The sequence below is a fragment of the Citrus clementina genome, unplaced genomic scaffold, assembly GCF_000493195.1.
Source record: "Citrus clementina cultivar Clemenules unplaced genomic scaffold, Citrus_clementina_v1.0 scaffold_8, whole genome shotgun sequence".
In the NCBI taxonomy this organism is placed as follows: domain Eukaryota; kingdom Viridiplantae; phylum Streptophyta; class Magnoliopsida; order Sapindales; family Rutaceae; genus Citrus; species Citrus x clementina.
The window spans coordinates 15,874,260-15,892,127 of NW_006262022.1; the positions used below are offsets into that span (position 1 = coordinate 15,874,260).

Here is a 17,868-nt window from a genome sequence, read left to right on the forward strand (position 1 = left end):
GATGTGAGCCACAGTTGCAACTACCTGTAAATATCCTTTCACTTTACTGTTATTTTATTTTCACTATTGTTTTATTGTGTGCATTATTGTCTTTAATAATTTTATTACTGTTTACTTTTTCCTTTTTACTGTTTCCTTTTTGACTCGCGAGCCACGTGCTTTGCGCGTTATTTGACACTGACATGTTACCTCATATACAATTGTGACCCACTGTCACCAAGACTCTTAAATGTGATTTTTTTTGTCAAGCACTCACAAATTATTTTTTGAGAAGTATCAAAATGGTAGCTACTCCAAATAGACAATTCAAGAACATTTGTGTGCTTTCTGGATTTACCTATGGCAAACATAAAGAGTTCGTTGAGGCAGCCATCGATCTTGGTCGAAGCATAGCAGCAAGAAAATTACATTTAGTGTATGGAGGAGGTAACCGAGGGTTATCAAAAATGGTCTCAGAAGCAGCTTTTATTAGAGGAAGTCAAGTGTTAGGCATCATCCCAAGAATCCTAAAACCATTAGGCAGTTCATCTGACTCATCAACTGGAGATGAGTTAGTCATCTCAGGTATGCAAGAAAGAATAACTAAAATGCTTAATCATGCTGATGCTTTTATTTTCCTTCCAGGAGATCTTGCAACACTAGAGGCACTTATCACGCTAGCATCTTGGGCCCATCTGCACATCCACCAAAAATCCATCGGTTTGTTAAATGTCAGTAACTTTTATGATGGCTTTATCGCATTTCTTAACCATGCAATAAAAAACTATTTCATTCCTTCTAATGTGAAAAAACTTTTTATTTGTGCTCACACTGCTAATGAGCTACTTGATATGTTACAAGCTTATAAACTGGAGCCAGACCCTGGACCTTTGTGTTGGAGCGCCCAAATAATGATGGTAACAGTAGCCGCAGTAAGAAGTACAAATTAGATTTAACTCTCCGCTTGTAAATATTTTTTTTCTGTGTTGCACCACCCAGGTGATGTCTTCTAAACTCTATTTCTTTCCTTTCAAACATTGAGGACAATGTTTCGTTCTGGTTGGGGGGAGGGAATAGTCGACAATTGTGGAATTTTGGTTAAGTTTTTACTAATTTTTTGTTGTAGAAACTAACTGTTGCTAACTTTTTGTGTTGAAGATGGCTGAATATGGAGGGTAGTGACTCTAGAAACGCATCTTCATCATTTAAGAAAAACATTAAAAAAAATTAATTAAAAAATTAAAAAAAAATTATTTTTCTTTATTAAGTTTTGATGTTTATTTTTCTTCTTCTTTTTAATTTCTCCTCTATAAATATACATTTTCTAACTTTTGAGTCGAAGGTGGCTGAATATGGAGTGTAGTTCGTCTAGAAACGCATCTTTTTTTTAAAAAAAAAAACCATTTTCGTTTTCTATCATTTTACGTGTAACTTTTCTAATTAGTTTTTATGCATCATTTTCACATTTCTGCATGCATATTTTCCTTTCATGCTTAGAATAGGTTGGGGGTAGAATGTTGTTTGAAAAAAAAAATTTGTGTGATTTGTTTTAACATTGGATGACATGATTAATTTCAAATTTTAATATTTGTATTATCTTTGGTCTTAAGTGACGTTACGTTATGTTTGCTACTCTACATGTTGATGTCGGAGACAAATGTGAGTTGTTTGAAGGAATGAACATGTCATAATAAGTACCAAGTGAGTTTTTGAGCCTATTATTTTTCTTGGAGAATAACCCTTTTGCCCACTCTTTATACAACTTAGCAGTTTATTATTTTATACACGATCTCTAAATTGCTTTTGAGTTAACCCTTAAAAAAAATTGTAAAATAAAAAAAAGAAAAAAATGAAAAAAATGTGTGTTGTTACATTGGGAGGCCCATCTAACTAGTAGATATGAATGATTATTTAGAGCTCTAAAAGACGATGGAAAGGCCATCTTTGATCCATTTGAGCCTTTCTAGCCATCCCTTTTATTAAATATCCATAGTTAACCCTTTTGAGCCTTTAAAAAAAAATATAAAAAAAACCTTTTCTTTGTCAACTTATTATTTTGACCCACTCTGATTTGGAGTATTACCCGATGTCTTATAAGTTTCATCACCTATTTATGTTTGAGAAAAATTTAAATAATTATTTTGTTCAGTGAAGTTATGCCAAAAAAAAAAAAAACAAAAGTTGTTGTTTCAAAAGAATAAAAATAAAAATAATAGGTGAAATCCACCTTGCAACTTCCAAAAAAAAAAAATTCTCTGCATTTTTCTCAAACATACACTTTGTTTTCCTTATTTCCCTTCTTTGTTAGCCATGTCCCCAGCCTACGTTACGTCCTAATAAAAGTCCTTCTTGATTTTAGGGAACTATAGTTTGAAGTATAAGCTAGTTATATGGGCTAAAAAGATGTAGTGATGCATAATAAAAAAAAAGATAAATAAAGTGGGTTGACTAGCATTTTTGTTTGACTTGAGATCGTATTATTTCTAAACTGAGGGCATATTTATTTCATCTTGGTGAGAGCATGTGATATCACTTCTTTATTATTTTCTCTCTCAATTACCATTTATTGGAGTGACTATTTTTAGTGGGTTTAATTTATTTGCGAGAGTGTCACTACTTCCAGTGAGATTTTGGGGTTTGACATGTCATTCTTGAAAGTAAATATAACAAAGTCTACTGGGCTAATTCATGTGGATGGTTGATGTGAGTGTGATGTTGCTTTAGACTGGAGATAATGCTTATACTTTTATTTGATTGCTATCATTAATCTGATTGAATAAACACGAGTGTTTCTAAATTTAAAAAAAAAATCATTTTGAATTTGAATTTGAATTTTATTTTCGCTTCATTTGCTAGGGACTAGCAATAAGCTGGTTGGGGGGTGTGCTGAGTGTTAGAAAATGCATATTTATAAAGGAGAAAACCGTCATTTTACATTTCAAGTCTTACTAACACCTTTACTTTTATGAATTTAATCTTCTTTTGATTTAATTCCGTTTGTTTTATTTTAATTAAGTATTTTATGTATTTTAGGGGCATAATAGTCATTTCACAATAAACGAGAGATCAGATGGCAAAACGGACATCACTTTTGAACTCAGGACGGTCAAAAACCTTAGGAGGAGCATAAAAGGAAAAATAGCACTGTTCACATGTATGATACTATTCATGTGTACGGTACTGTATATGTTACTGTTCACGACACTGTTCACATAGACGGGCGATGACGTGGCATTGACCGATGATGTGGCATTGACTGATGAGGTGTCACGATTCTGTTGGGCTAAAATTCTTATGTACTGTTGATGGTGACGTGGCAGCATATCAGTGGACGAAAAATCTCGCGTACGGTACATGCATCACACAGGATTATTTTCAACCAAACTGCGTTACTGTTCATCCGGGTCAAACCGCGTTATTATTCATCTGGGTCAAACCGTGTTACTGTTCATCCGCGTGGTCAAACCGCGTACTGTTGACTGATGACGTGGCGCAATCCTGAGCGTCCAAACTGGTTTTAATCCGATGGCCATGATTTACTCCATGTATCTATAAAAAAGGGGCCTCTCCCCCCTAATTTGATATCTCTGAATCCATTTTTGGTATCCATTTTCTGTAATTCCTTCTCCATCTTGTATTTTCTTCTTATTTTAGTAAATTTCCATTTTGCCCCTAGTTCAATTATAAGTGGCTAATTTTCTTTCAAGCTTGGGTTGAAGGTGAAGTCTCAACATGTGTCATGGGCTTAATTTGGTAAATTTATTTTCTCTTCCCCTCTAGTTTTTGTGGATGTTTTGACTTCTCGTCGACAAATAATAATATTCTTGTCTAGTACCGCCTTGGTTTCACCGGCCCTTTAGTACAAGGTTATTATTATTTGGCACGATAAGCCCTTAGCATCATATTGATTAGAGCGTGGTTCATGAGGTGTGGATTCCCCCCTCATGATTTAATTGGCATTAATACGGATTATTTAGCCCATGATGCATGTTGACACGGATCTAGATACCCAAGTACGTCATTTCAGTAGATTTCGCTTCAATTTATTCTTGCCATTGCAATTCCAATTTTAGAATTTATTATCGTCATCTCAATTCCAATTTTAGGATAATTTAAATCACATCGTGCACTTGAGAGTACATTAAAATTTGCACAACACTAGCTTACATAAAGAGTTGGGGACGAAATTGAGATTTAGCACTGCTTTCCATCCACAGACAGATGGACAATCCGAAAGGACTATTCAAACCCTTGAGGATATGCTTCGAGCTTGTGTACTAGGATTGAGTGGTGGTTAGGAAAAGCACCTAATGTTGATTGAATTTGCTTATAACAATAGCTTCCATTCGAGTATTGGCATGGCACCATTTGAGGCATTATATGGAAGAAAGTGTAGGTCCCCAATCTGCTGGGATGACGTTGGTGAAAGAAAACTTTTGGGTCCAGAATTAATACAGATTACTGTTGATGAAATCAAGTTGATTAGAGGACGTCTTCAAACAGCTCAGAGCAGACAGAAGAGTTATGCAGATCGTCATAGACGTGAGTTGGAATTTGAAAAAGGAGATTTTGTTTTCTTGAAAATATCGCCATGGAAAAGGGTGTTTCGGTTCGGGAAGAAAGGGAAGCTTAGCCCTAGATTTATTGGACCATTTGATATTTTAGAGAGAATTGGTCCGGTGGCCTATCGCATAGCTTTACCACCAAGTCTGTCTAGGCTTCACAATGTATTTCATGTGTCTGTGTTAAGAAAGTACATTGCAGACCCTTCACATGTGCTAGACTACCAACCGATTCAGATAACTGAAGACATGTTGTATGAGGAATAGCCTATTGAGATTGTCGATCGAAACGAACAAGTATTAAGGAATAGAGTTATTCCCCTAGTGAAGGTACGATGGATGAATCATTCTATTGAGGAAGCCACATGGGAGCGAGAAGCAGAAATGTTGGAGAAGTATCCTTAACTCTTCCATGCATAAGGTAACCTTTTAATTTCGAGGACAAAATTTTTGATAGGAGGGGAGAAATTGTAACGCCACAAATTCCCATATATATTAAATTATGGAAATTGGGCTTTCATTGAGAATTAAGGGTGGCCTATAACCCTTATTAAGAGGTTATTTATGAGATAATTTTGGAAAAAGGTTATTTTTCCTTATTAAATAGGGTTTCTTAAGATCCCCTATAAATGCATACTTTTTCCCCTTCCATAACCCTAAGTTCACAACGTTTATTCTTCTTCTCTGCTACTCTTTACGCTTATACCCAAATCTTAGGATTCAAACCTTTGTTTAGGAGAGAATCAAAGCGACAGGTAAGTTATTCTGCATGTTCTCAACAGATTTCTAATCACTCTATCTAGCTAGGGTTTATATTGGCATGATTCTAGATGGTTGTAGATCATAATGCAAGATTTAGAATGTATTTAGGCGTTGTTTAGGGATTTGATTTATTATGAGTTTAGTTAATCAATCCTTGACGTATTAAGCACAGGATAATTCTGGACAACATGAGTATCTCGAATTTAAACCTATATTTTCTGAACTAATTTTCTTATAAAATTTATATTTCTAGAAACCAGACATGTAGGGCTTCTTGATTAAATTTTATTTCATTAAATTAGACTTCGTTTTCAATTTTATAAGTATTTTGGAAATAGAAACCACTGCATTGGAAAACTACGATTCCAGGATTGTCATCAGATTCACAAGACTATTTGTACCACTAAATGAACTTGGAAAATTCTGAAAGTTTATATGTATGTTAATATATGTGTCTAGGATTCTCAGTTTTAATTTCATAATTTTCGGATTAGTATTTTATTTTATAAAAATCACGAAACTCGTTCTGTTTAGTTTAGATTATGTGAAAACAGTTTTGAATTTGCTGAGAAGTAAATAGTTTTTAAAATGTTTTTGATATCGGATCCTCTTGTAAATTTTACATGGGGTACTCATGGATCATAATAGTTCCATAGGATATTATATCATTCTGAGTCTTAGATTAAGAGTTAAAATTCTGAGAATCAGACCTGTACGGGTATGAATTAGAAAATCAGATTCTTAGAATAAGTTATTGATTGTCATATCTTGTATTTGTTTAAGGTATTGAAGGTGATTGAGGCTCTTAGAAGCTTAGAGGTGTGTTTATTCATTCATTTTTCGAAGTAAGTAACTTTATTCCTAATGTACTGGATATGTATAAGTATTTTGATATTATTATTATAAGTATAAATGTTTTGATACTACTTAAAGGATTAATTGATTTTGATAACAAAATTAGTTTTATGTAAATGTTTTCAAACCTAAATTCTTTTTAACAAAGTATTTTATAAATGCTTTTTAATATGTAAATGATTTTATGACATGACAACCTTTTATGATGTTATCTTTAAAATGTTATGCAAGCCTAAATTATTGATATGAACTTTTATGAAACTGATACAAATGTTTTATACCTATGTTTGATTTCAATTATTGATGATTGTATGAGATTCTTAATGTTTTGGCTCATTGTCCATAGTTATTATGATTATGATTCTGATTCTGATCGTAATATACGATATATCTGTCTGGACCAGTACTGGGTTTCTGTTTGAGTGTGCACACGATATTCTGATTCTGTTTCTGGCCGGGTCACCGGGACTATAGGTGACACTATGTGACAAGAGCTAACCTTTTGTTTTCTGTATATGTATTATATGATTTGCTTCGTAAGTAAATATGCTTTTGAATATTCTGAATTATTAAGAATTTATGTTATGTTATCGTGATATATCGTTTTATAAAATTTATGGATTATGATATATGTTTTAAACAAAAGAAGGCTTGCAATATTTTTTTTTGTATCGATAGGCCTAGTATGTTAGAAATGGCTTTACTTACCGAATTGATGGCTCACCCATCGTCATTACTTTTTGCAGATTGAGTTTCTTTGAGAGGGGCGCTTAGCTTTGGAGTTAGTAATTTTCTGTTTCCGTTGCTATTTGAATAAGAGGAGCAATAAACTCGTGTTTCTATTTAGTTATTTCTATTATGAACGTGTAATTTGGAGTTTGAGACTTTTGTTATTATTTTTATGTCCTCGGGAGAGATTATTTAGTATTAGACGTTTTAAATTTGTGGATTTATTTGAATAAGAATTGGAGGTATTTCAGTTTGAAACTTATGAATAAAGATTATGATTTGTGAGTAACCTCCTTCTTCACGTGCTTCGCATGTGTTAGATTTGGGGTGTTACAAGAACCATGCAATTCATCAAGCATGTCATCAAGTCTAGGAATAGGATGTCGATACTTTACAATGATTTTATTAATTGCACGACAGTCAATGTACATCCTCCATGTGCCATCCTTTTTGGGCACTAGTAAAATTGGTGCCGCACATGGACTCATGCTCTCCCTCACATATCCCTTTGCCAAGAGTTCTTCAACTTTCCTTTGAAGCTCCTTTGTCTCCTCATGGTTACTTCTATATGCGGGTCTATTAGGAATGGTACCTCTAGGGACTAAGTCTATTTGATGCTCATTTCCCCTAATAGGTGGCAAACCATTAGGGACTTCATTTGGAAACACATCATCAAAGTCCTGCAAAAGAGTCACAATAGCACTAGGCAAAGAAAAGTTAAGCTCATTTGTATGTGAACAAGCCTCTTTGCACAAAAGTACAATGATAGGTTGTTTTGAAAAGAAAGCCCTCTTAACCTCGCTCTCTTTTGCAAACAAGTTCACTTGCTGCCTCTCTTTTCTCTCAACAATATTTGTTTCAATCTTTTCACTTGTTTTTCTCTCAATCTTTCTTTCTTTTGTACTCTCATTTTCTTTTTTTGTATCACTCTCTTTTTGTATTGGCATTTGATCCTCATACACTTGCCTAGGTGTTAATGGTGCAAGAGTGATTTGCTTTTTATTCATTACAAAAGAATATCTATTTAAGTAACCATCATGTGTCACACGCCTATCATATTGCCAAGGTCGCCCCAAAAGAATGTGTCCAGCATGCATGGGTACTACATCACATAGAACTTCATCCTTGTATCTCCCAATTGAGAATGAAACCAGCACTTGTTTATTTACTTTGGCTTCCCTACAATCATTCAGCCATTGTAGCTTATATGGCCTAGGATGTTTCAAAGTTTTCAAATTCAATTTTTCAACTAAACTAAACTAGTGCTAGCCACATTAGTACAACTTCCACCATCAATTATCATATTACATACCTTATCTTTGATGGGGCATCTAGTTTGAAAGATGTTATCACGTTGTACCTCTGCATCTTCTTTTACTTGCACGTTGAGAGCATGCCTAACAACCATCAATTTACCATCAACATGATACTCTACACCATCATAGGTTCATCATCTGATTCACTCTCTGTTTCAACATTTCCATCATCCCTCAAGATCATTACTTTCTTATTTGGGCATTGAGATGCAATATGACATGTCCCCAAACATTTAAAACACTTAATATCTCTATTTCTAGAGTGTTGGGAATCAGATTTACCTTTGCTTTGGTTGCCTCCCTCTTTATGATCCTTGAATGGCTCAATCTTAGGCTTTGAAATAGCCTTTTCATCTTTCCTCCATTTTGACTTCAATGAGGAAGATGAACCCAAATTGGTTCTAGTGGAACCTTTCTTTTTCAGTTGTCGTTCCATTTTCATGGCCATGTGAACCATGTCTTCCAACTCAACATAGTGCTGCAAGTCAACCACATTAGCAATATCTTGATTTAAACCATGTAAAAATCTTGCCATAGTGGCCTCTCGTTCTTCTTCAATGTTGGCTCGAATCATGATTATTTCCATCTCCTTTTGGTAATCTTCCACAGTTCTGAAACCTTGTGTAAGGCTTTGAAGCCTTTGGTGCAGCTCCCTATAATAATGACTAGGAACAAATCTCCTCTTCATGATGGCCTTCATCTCCTCCCAAGTGTTTATAGGCCTTTCACGATTTCTTCTCCTACTCAAAACAAGTTGATCCCACTAAATAATAGCATAATTAGTAAATTCAACAGCAGCTAGTTTTACCTTTTTCTCCTCAGAGTAGTTGTGGCAATCAAATACTAGTTCCACTTTTTTTCCCACTCCAAATAAACTTCCGGATCATTTTTACCTTGAAAATAAGGAATTTTTAGTTTGGTACTCCCCAAATCATGATCTATACATCTTGCCCTTCTATCATATCTTCCACGCATGTCAACAGTGGCCTGGTCATCAAAATTATCTAAGTCATCACCATCTTCTTCTCCTATGGCAGCACGCCCTTGATTACCTCTTACATTAGGAGCTATTGGTTGTTGCCCCCTTTGTAGATTGGTTATGACAGTGTCTTGCCTCTCCAATTTGACATGAATCTCTCCAAACATCAGATTCATGCGCTCAAATTGTTGTTGCATGGCCTTGAGCATAATTGATTGGTCACTTGATCTTTTGACATATTTGTAATCTGAAAAGAATGTTACCAAAAAGACCTCACAACACTCTCTCACGTGTTTCACTCAATTTGATGTCACTTAACTCTCGTGTTTAACACACAAATTGGCTTTTTCCCTCTAATGATCTCACAAACTTTTGCCTTTTACCACACTTAATTCTCTCTTTCAGTTCTTTATTGAACTAAATAAACACAATCAAGAAAAAAAACCGAAGTGGCACACCAAATATGACAATCCAGCACACTAACAAAGAAAAGAAATTAAGAGAACACAAAGAATGAAAAGGAAATTGAAGAAAGGAAAGCAAGCAAGCGAAGCAACACAATTGATATTGTGTGTAAACAATGTCAAGGAAAATGAATAACTAAAATTCAATTTGATGAAAGTAGAAATACTTGAATCCTTTTGTAATCTCTTTTTTTTTTTATAATCAAAATAAATAAGACATTCAAACCTGATTAGAAACTAGCTCTGATACCAAATGATACGAAACCCCACAATGAAACTTTGAAACTCACACTTAAATTGTAGTTTCAACTTCTCAAGAAAGTTCTAAATAGATTTATGACAAACAAAACCTTGACCTAATGCTTAAGAAAATCATGAACCAAAGGTATAGAGAGAGATATTGATGCCACACTCAAGAAATAGATGAGAAGGTGAGTGATAAGTCTAAATTTGGAACGCCACAAGAAAGCAAATTTTTGATAAGTTCACTAGTTCTCAAAAGAACCAAAGAAAGAATAATCTTTCAAATTCAAATAACATTAATCTCTTAGTTATTTTACATAGCAAGGTTGCTGAGTTTAAATAGGCTAAAAGAAACCCAAGATCTTAAAAATACAAATGAAAACATTGGAACAACCCTCTAAGTATAGGTTTGTCAAAGGGTGCTTTAAAAGCCTTCACCAACCCACCATTATTAATGATAGACTTACCTAACACATTGATAAACTTGACACAAAATAAATAAATGAAGTTGAATAATCAAAGGAGTCGTTTGAATTCCCAAGCCTGAATAAGTTGTAATAAATTGATCATAACTCCTTCTAGAGAACTCCAAATCCAACTCTGTAAAATGTATTGGAAAGCTAACTTAATTATCTTTCCAACAGTATATAGCGTGTATATTAGTTCTGGCTCAATCAATACCAGATTTATTCCGAATTTTCCCTTTCTGCATTTGATCCAAATTGTGTATTTGGCTGCTCAATAGCTTGAATAATGCCCACAATGCCTTGTCTTCTCTCCAAGCCCAATTCATGATGTCTTGCATCTTGAATTGCATTTTCAATCCATATTTTCTCAATTAATCCATTTAATGCAGCTTGCATCTTTTTGGGTCTAGCTCTTGTAATTGGGCTTCCATGAATGTGCAAAGGATCACTTGAAGCTTTAATGGTATTCCCTTGATGGTTCTCATCAGTGACCCCAAGAGTTATGTATGTAATTACAGAGACAATAATGTATTATTAAGAAATGCAGTAGTTTGAATATTTGCACAATCGATAGTTGTATTCAATATTGAAGCCTTAATTAAGAATATATATATTTTACATGCATTTAATAATAATACATAAATAAAAAAGCATATAGGGCTTGTAACCATATAATATTAAATTACATGGTTTGTAAAGCTTGTTTTGAGCTATCAAAATTTGCAATAGGAAGAACTAACAAAGGATCTAAACCACGTGCTCCATGGATGAATAAAGTGTGTGGGATTTACATTGACTAAGTCGAAAAAGATAAACGGATAAAAATAAGCTGAATAATGTTTGATAATAACTATCCAATTTTTCTAAGTCCTCCCCATTTTATACGTATTGGTTTTGTATTCATAGAAGGTCTACATATCTATCTACTCATACATCTCAGTATCTTTCCCAAACAATCAATCAAGGTTACTAAATTTCTTTATGCTGTTGTAAATAATTAAAACTTGAACTCGTGATTTTAGAAGATGTAAAACTTTGAAATTGCAAGAGCTTGATCTTAATTTGAATTGGTCAATTTGTAGTAGAATATATTTGATTTTGGTATGTTCAATTTTTAATCTATGACATGTTGCTAAAATGTCTTTCATTCTTTGTTGAATTTGATTAATTCCAAAAGTTTAAGCTATGTATGTGTAGGAGCAGTTTCTTTAATTTGATTAATATTTTATATATGTTATTTTTTTTAGTAGTATTTAAATTTTAATATTGATTTGAGGACTTTGATGTGCAAGATATGGTTATCAATGAAGAAGGAGATTCTAGTAGCCCATTTACTAATATTGATTTATCTCCAGCAAGTATTGCAGAGATGAATGCTACAAGAGATAGAATTGCAACTTCTATGTGGCATGATTACATGTGTAATGCATGATGTCTTTCATGTAATTTTTTATAATTATTTTCTTTAAATCATATGTGTTGTAATATATATCTTAATTATAGTGTAGAAACAATGACAATGTAAAACTGTTTTTTTTTATTAATGCTAATACTAAAACTTTATCATCGTGTAATTTTTTATAATTATTTTGTTTAAATTATTTATGGTATGTTTATGTATGTATTAGTTAAACAATTATTTTCTAACTATAACTATGACTTAAATGTTTAGTAAAAATTGTTTTTGAAAATGGTACTACCAAACACATATTTACTATTTTTATTATTTTCAATTGTGTCTACCAAACGCATATTACTATTTGCAATTTTAAAATACAGGATGCAGAAAATGATAACAAACACATACTTAAATTTGAAATATAGCAACTGTAAAATATCATTTTCATTCTCATTTTTGTTCTTAGAAAATAGAAATTCAGAAACAATACCAAACAGGCCCTAAGTATTTCACTATCAAATCACATTTGAAGCAACTTCAGATCTTATTATTATTTGCTCTTCAACCAAAAATTTGAGAAAAAAAATTTTCTATTTTATTTTTTATATAAGAAATTTGCAAAAATTTATAAAGGATGATCGAACTCTGGTGAGCTTTGGAGGGCAAGGAAGACGAAATGTGTATTTGGCATTGTCTTTGAGAAGCTGTTTTCCATTTTGTAAGAACAAAACACAAAAAAAAAAAAATGTTTAGGGGGCTTTTTTTTTTTTTTTTACAATAAACCAAGAATTTGTAAAACAAAAATTTTCATTCTCGTAAAAGAGAACACTAGGACCATCTTTGGAAGCTAGGATAAGAGGTAGGATTGGACAAATTTTTGGGAGGAAACAAATTAATCCAATTCTAGGCTTGTTTGACCATCAGAATTAGTTGATTAGTCCAAAATTTAATCCAAAAGCAATAAGATTATTGATCCTTATTTCAACTAAGGTTTAAGAAGGATAAAATCTTACTTTTTACTCTTTTCATTTTTATTTAAATTAACATTTACATAAACAAATATAAAATTAATTTTGTAATTTATTTAAATAAAGAATATCAAAATTTAATTCAATATTTTATTTACAAGAAATTATATAATTTCAAAAATTTATACTATTTAAATAGTTATTTCGCTATGTTAAATTAAATTTAACATATTTCTGTGTCATATTATACCAAACAAAAGGCTAATCCAATCTAATCTATTTTAATCTAGTCCAATCTAATTCTAATAATCAGTCAAATCCAATCTTACATGCAAACATGAGGTGGAGAAATAATTTTTTATAATATTCTTTTATAAAAGAATATAAAATGCAGATATTTCATATACAAATGCAGATTTTTATTTTTTACTATTTTTGTCTAAAGAACAACTTATAAGTTGTAAAAGAGAAATAAATAATTGCAGGAGTTGTTCATTTGCATTTTATTGAACTAATAAATTTATAATGTTAAAATTTAAGAAAATAATAAGTATATTTGTTGCTTAATAAATAATAGAAAAACACATTTTATTAAAGCATATTACCAAACATAGTTTTTATTTTTCGCTTGCTTTAGGATAAACAACTAAATATATTTTTACTGTTTTTATTTTTATATACTATTTTAAAATAAACTATCAAACAAGTTTTTCCTTTCAAAAACATCAAATCAAAAATGCTATTTTCTCTCTCTTAAAAAAGTGTTAAAAACACTAATTGAAAAACAATACCAAATGGACCCAAATTTCATTTCATTTTTCTTCACAAAAGTTGGAGAAAGAAAAACTTTTTTTACAAATTATTAGTTTAATAGTATTTTTTTCTTGCAAAACAAAAAATAGTTGGTAAAAAATAATACTAAAGACACCTTAAGAGTAACTTTTATCTTTGCCATTATAAGTGCCAAAAAGTATATACACTTACACTACACCATGGATCCCATAAACATTATAAATAAATATCAAAAGCCATAGCTAACTTGTACAAAAAAATTAGAGATGGTCAATGATTAAACCCAAAATATCGACAAAATGCACTTGATTACTAACCAAATCACGTATAGGGAATTTAGATACAGACAAAACAGTTATCGAATCTGATGATATAAAATTAAACAAATAAAATGGATGGTGGTGATATGAATCCCGTCAAGAACTGACGCGACCCTAATCAATTTAGTTCCTAAGATCGAATCTAAACCAGGAATGGAATGAAACCTCGACCCAATGCTTATTGAAAGCACAAACCTTGGTATGCGAAGGCGCCACAATCAGCTATGGATGATCTGATTGATAAGGCAAGAGTTTGAACCCCACGGAAATCCAATAAGTTCAAAGAGTTCGTAAAGAACTAAAGAGAATTAACTATCTCACCAATTGCATCAGAAAAACTTCTTCCATGTTTATTGAATACGAGTACTTTATATAGGGTTGGTTAAAAGAATTTTTGGAAATAAATCCTAACCCAAAAATCAAATATGAATCTAAATCTTCCCTAATAGGAAAGAATCTAAATCAAATCAGAATCCTAATATAAGTAAATAGGTAAGAATTTAAACCAAATCAGAATCCTAATATAAGTAAATAAGAAAGAATCTAAATCAAATCAAGATCCTAATTGGCTTAAATGCCTTATATCAATTAAATGGAAACTAGGCGATTAAAATAGAAATAACTAATTTGTTTCCCTAATAGCCTCCTCAAGAAATGAGAAAGTATCTGAAAAAATAAAATAATATATTTTCCCGCCATAATGTGCAAGCCAACTCCTTATTTCATGGAAGTGACTATTTGGAAACTTCAAGAGCCTGAATCATGCATTTATCATGTGCGATTCCTTCAACGGGCCTCCACGAATTTGATTGAGCACAAGTTGTTTGAATCAATCCATTAAGCGCTTCTTTGAATTTCTTTGCTCGAGCTCTTGTAACAGGTCCGACGGGAACTTGAATAGGATCTGATTATGCCTCATCCCATGTGCTTGTGATAGTTTTATCCTTAATCTCATCAGGTGGGACTTAGATCCAAAAGAAGATCTCCAGCCAATTTCGTGTTACTTAGACTATAAATGGAAGCCAAAAGAATCGAGAAATGATCTTTTGGAGAATCCTTGCTCAAGTCAAGAGAAATTTAGAGTCCAGATCTAAAAATCTCAAGTCACAAATGCTAACAAAACCATCAAAGTGCCTTTTATAGGTACACGCTTGAGTTAATTTGTAAAAATCCTTAAGAACTAAGGATTGATATTGAAGTTTGCTAATTGAACAGATTTGATTTTGATTCTTCTTTATATACAAGAATCTGGATCATTGAAGGTTATTTTAGCCTTCAATTGGCCCTCTCTGCCGGGATCAGACAATTAAACAATAAAAATCGAACTAACAAACGAATTTTATTTGTTAAGTCCATCAAATCTTAAGATAATTGGTAAAAAACGATAAATACTTCGGATCTAGTAAAAATTTACTAATAAAACACTCAAATGAATGAGTTCATCAATGAAACCGATATTGATTAAGTTTGTTGGTTTGAACTTGATTACATAGTAAAATTGTGATAATCGATTGTAGTTTGTACATCACACAAATTACTTTCAAATTCAGAGGACTTAATGTATAGATAATAATTTTCATGTTTTTAAAATGGTGAAGGAAGTTAAACTAACGAACAACTCGTATTAAGTTAAGATCTTTATATTTGAATTCAGATCTCGTAATGAAACGATATGGCGGGTATTAAATCCACAATATACAAATAAACACAAGTATAATTGATGTCTGGATTTAAGATATATACTCATCTATCATTTATAGCATGAAATATGGCAATTGCGCTTGAAATTATGCATTTAATGTCACTAGGAATTGATAATATTAATCTTCAATAGTCAAGAAAATGGCAGAACCAAGGAAAACCAAATTTCTACAAACTAATATGGAGGACTATACGGATGATTTAATGCTTGATTAAGATAAAGCCGACAACCATTCTGACCTGGCTATATTAAACTAAAAAAATTACTTCAACAGATACTCAACTTTAAACTTAGAAACTACAACAACATGTTAATTCGAATGAGGCTTCTAGCCATAAGGAGCTTTGGGCAGCAAAATTCTATCCATAGCCTTAAAGAACTTTGTACATAATTCATAGCACAATACTACCAGAACTAAAGATAGTAGAAATTGTATCAACCGCGTTCTCTTTAAAACAAAGGCTAAATGAGCAGATCCGGGACTTCCTTGCTTGATTCAATCAAGAGCTAATCATGATTGGAAAAGTATGATACATAACTAGTTGCCAAAGCATACCAGAGAGTTGTGAGAATAGACACAGAATACGAGAAATACCTGATAAAAAAGAATTTTCCTACAATAGAATTGATTAATATTAAGTCAAAGCAATATATTAATTTAAAGATGATGAAGCATAGAACAACATTACTAGCAATCCAGCTCCTTTGAACTATATGCTTGGGGTATATTCAGCATTAAGCGAGGCCCATTGATGCAAAGGCCCAAGAAATAAAAAGAAAAGAGTTTGACGATTGTGGTTTTATGTTTATCAACTTGCCTATTGATGCGAACCCCACAATCAAACCTTGAAATCAACACTTAATTTGAAGTTTCAACTTCCCAAGAAAGTTCTAAACAGATTTAAGCGAAACAAAACCTTGACCCAATGTTTAAGAAAACATGAACCAAAGGTATAGAGAAGGATATTGATGCCACAATCAAGATTTAGATAAGAAGGTGAGTGATAAGTCTATTTTGGAACACCACAAGAATGCAAATTCTTGATAAGTTCACTAGTTCTCGAAAGAACCAAAGAAAGAATGGTCTTTCAAATTCAAAATAACATTTATCTCTAATTATTTTACATAGCAAGGTTGCTGAGTTTAAATAAGCTAATAAAAACCTAAGATTCTAAAAATAAACTTGAAAACCCTCTAAGTATAGGTTTGTCAAAGAATGCTTAAAAAAATCTTCACCAACCCACCATTATTAATACAAAGGGGGCAACAACCAATAGCTCATAATGTAAGAAGATGGTGATGATGCGTGGAAGATATGATAGAAGGGTAATCAAAGGCGTGCTGCCATGGGAGAAGAAGATGGTGATTACCTAGATAATTCAGACCAAGCCACTGATAAAAGGGTAAGAAGTATAAATCATGATTTGGGGAGTATTAAACTGAAAATTCCTTCTTTTCAAGGTAAAAATTATCCGAAAACTTATTTTGAGTGGGAAAAAAAGGTGGAGCTAGTATTTGATTACCACAACTACTCTAAGGAGAAAAAGGCAAACTAGCTGCTGTTGAATTTACTATGCTATAATCTGGTGGGATCAACTTGTTTTGAGTAGGAGATGAAATCGTGGAAGGCCAATAAACACTTGGGAGGACATGAAGGCCATCATGAGGAGGAGATTTGTTCCTAGTCATTATTATAGGGAGCTGCACCAAAGGCTTCAAAGTCTTACACAAGGTTTCAAAAGTGTGGAAGATTACCACAAGGAGATGGAAATAATCATGATTCGAGCCAGCATTGAAGAAGAATGAGAGGCTACTATGGCTAGATTTTTACACGGTGTAAATTAAGATGGGCTTCTAATGAATGTTCAAATGGGCTTAAGAAGCAAATGTAATCAGCACCTCTAGATTTACAAGATCTCTTGGCAAGAAAATGAAAACGTCAACATGTTTTAACATTTTGGTTATTCTTTCTTGAATACCTAGGACAACTGACTCCTCTCTAGTTGATGGGCTGGATAGGCATCCCAGATGTTTTAGGGCCTTTGGAATGATGCCTACCACTTGGCTTCCTTTAGTAAAAGAAGCTTTTGATACTAGTTTTGATAACCCTCGGTCACCTCTTCCATATACCAAGTGTAGTTTTATTTTGGCTATGACACGACCATGATTTCTAGCCACCATGACGAACTATTTATATTTGCCATAGTGAAACTCAGAAAGCACACAAACATTTTTGAGTTGTTTGCTCGAAATGGTTGCTATTGGGAAAATCTCAAAAATAATTTGTGAATGCTTAAAAAAATGCTTGTCTTTAAAGATTTTGGTGCCAGA

At 32.5% G+C, this 17,868-nt stretch overlaps 1 pseudogene; it reads right to left on the reverse strand.

The window, feature by feature from the left end:
* LOC112096403 overlaps window positions 1–17,868 on the reverse strand; it is a 66,666-nt pseudogene that overhangs the window by 38,540 nt on the left and 10,258 nt on the right.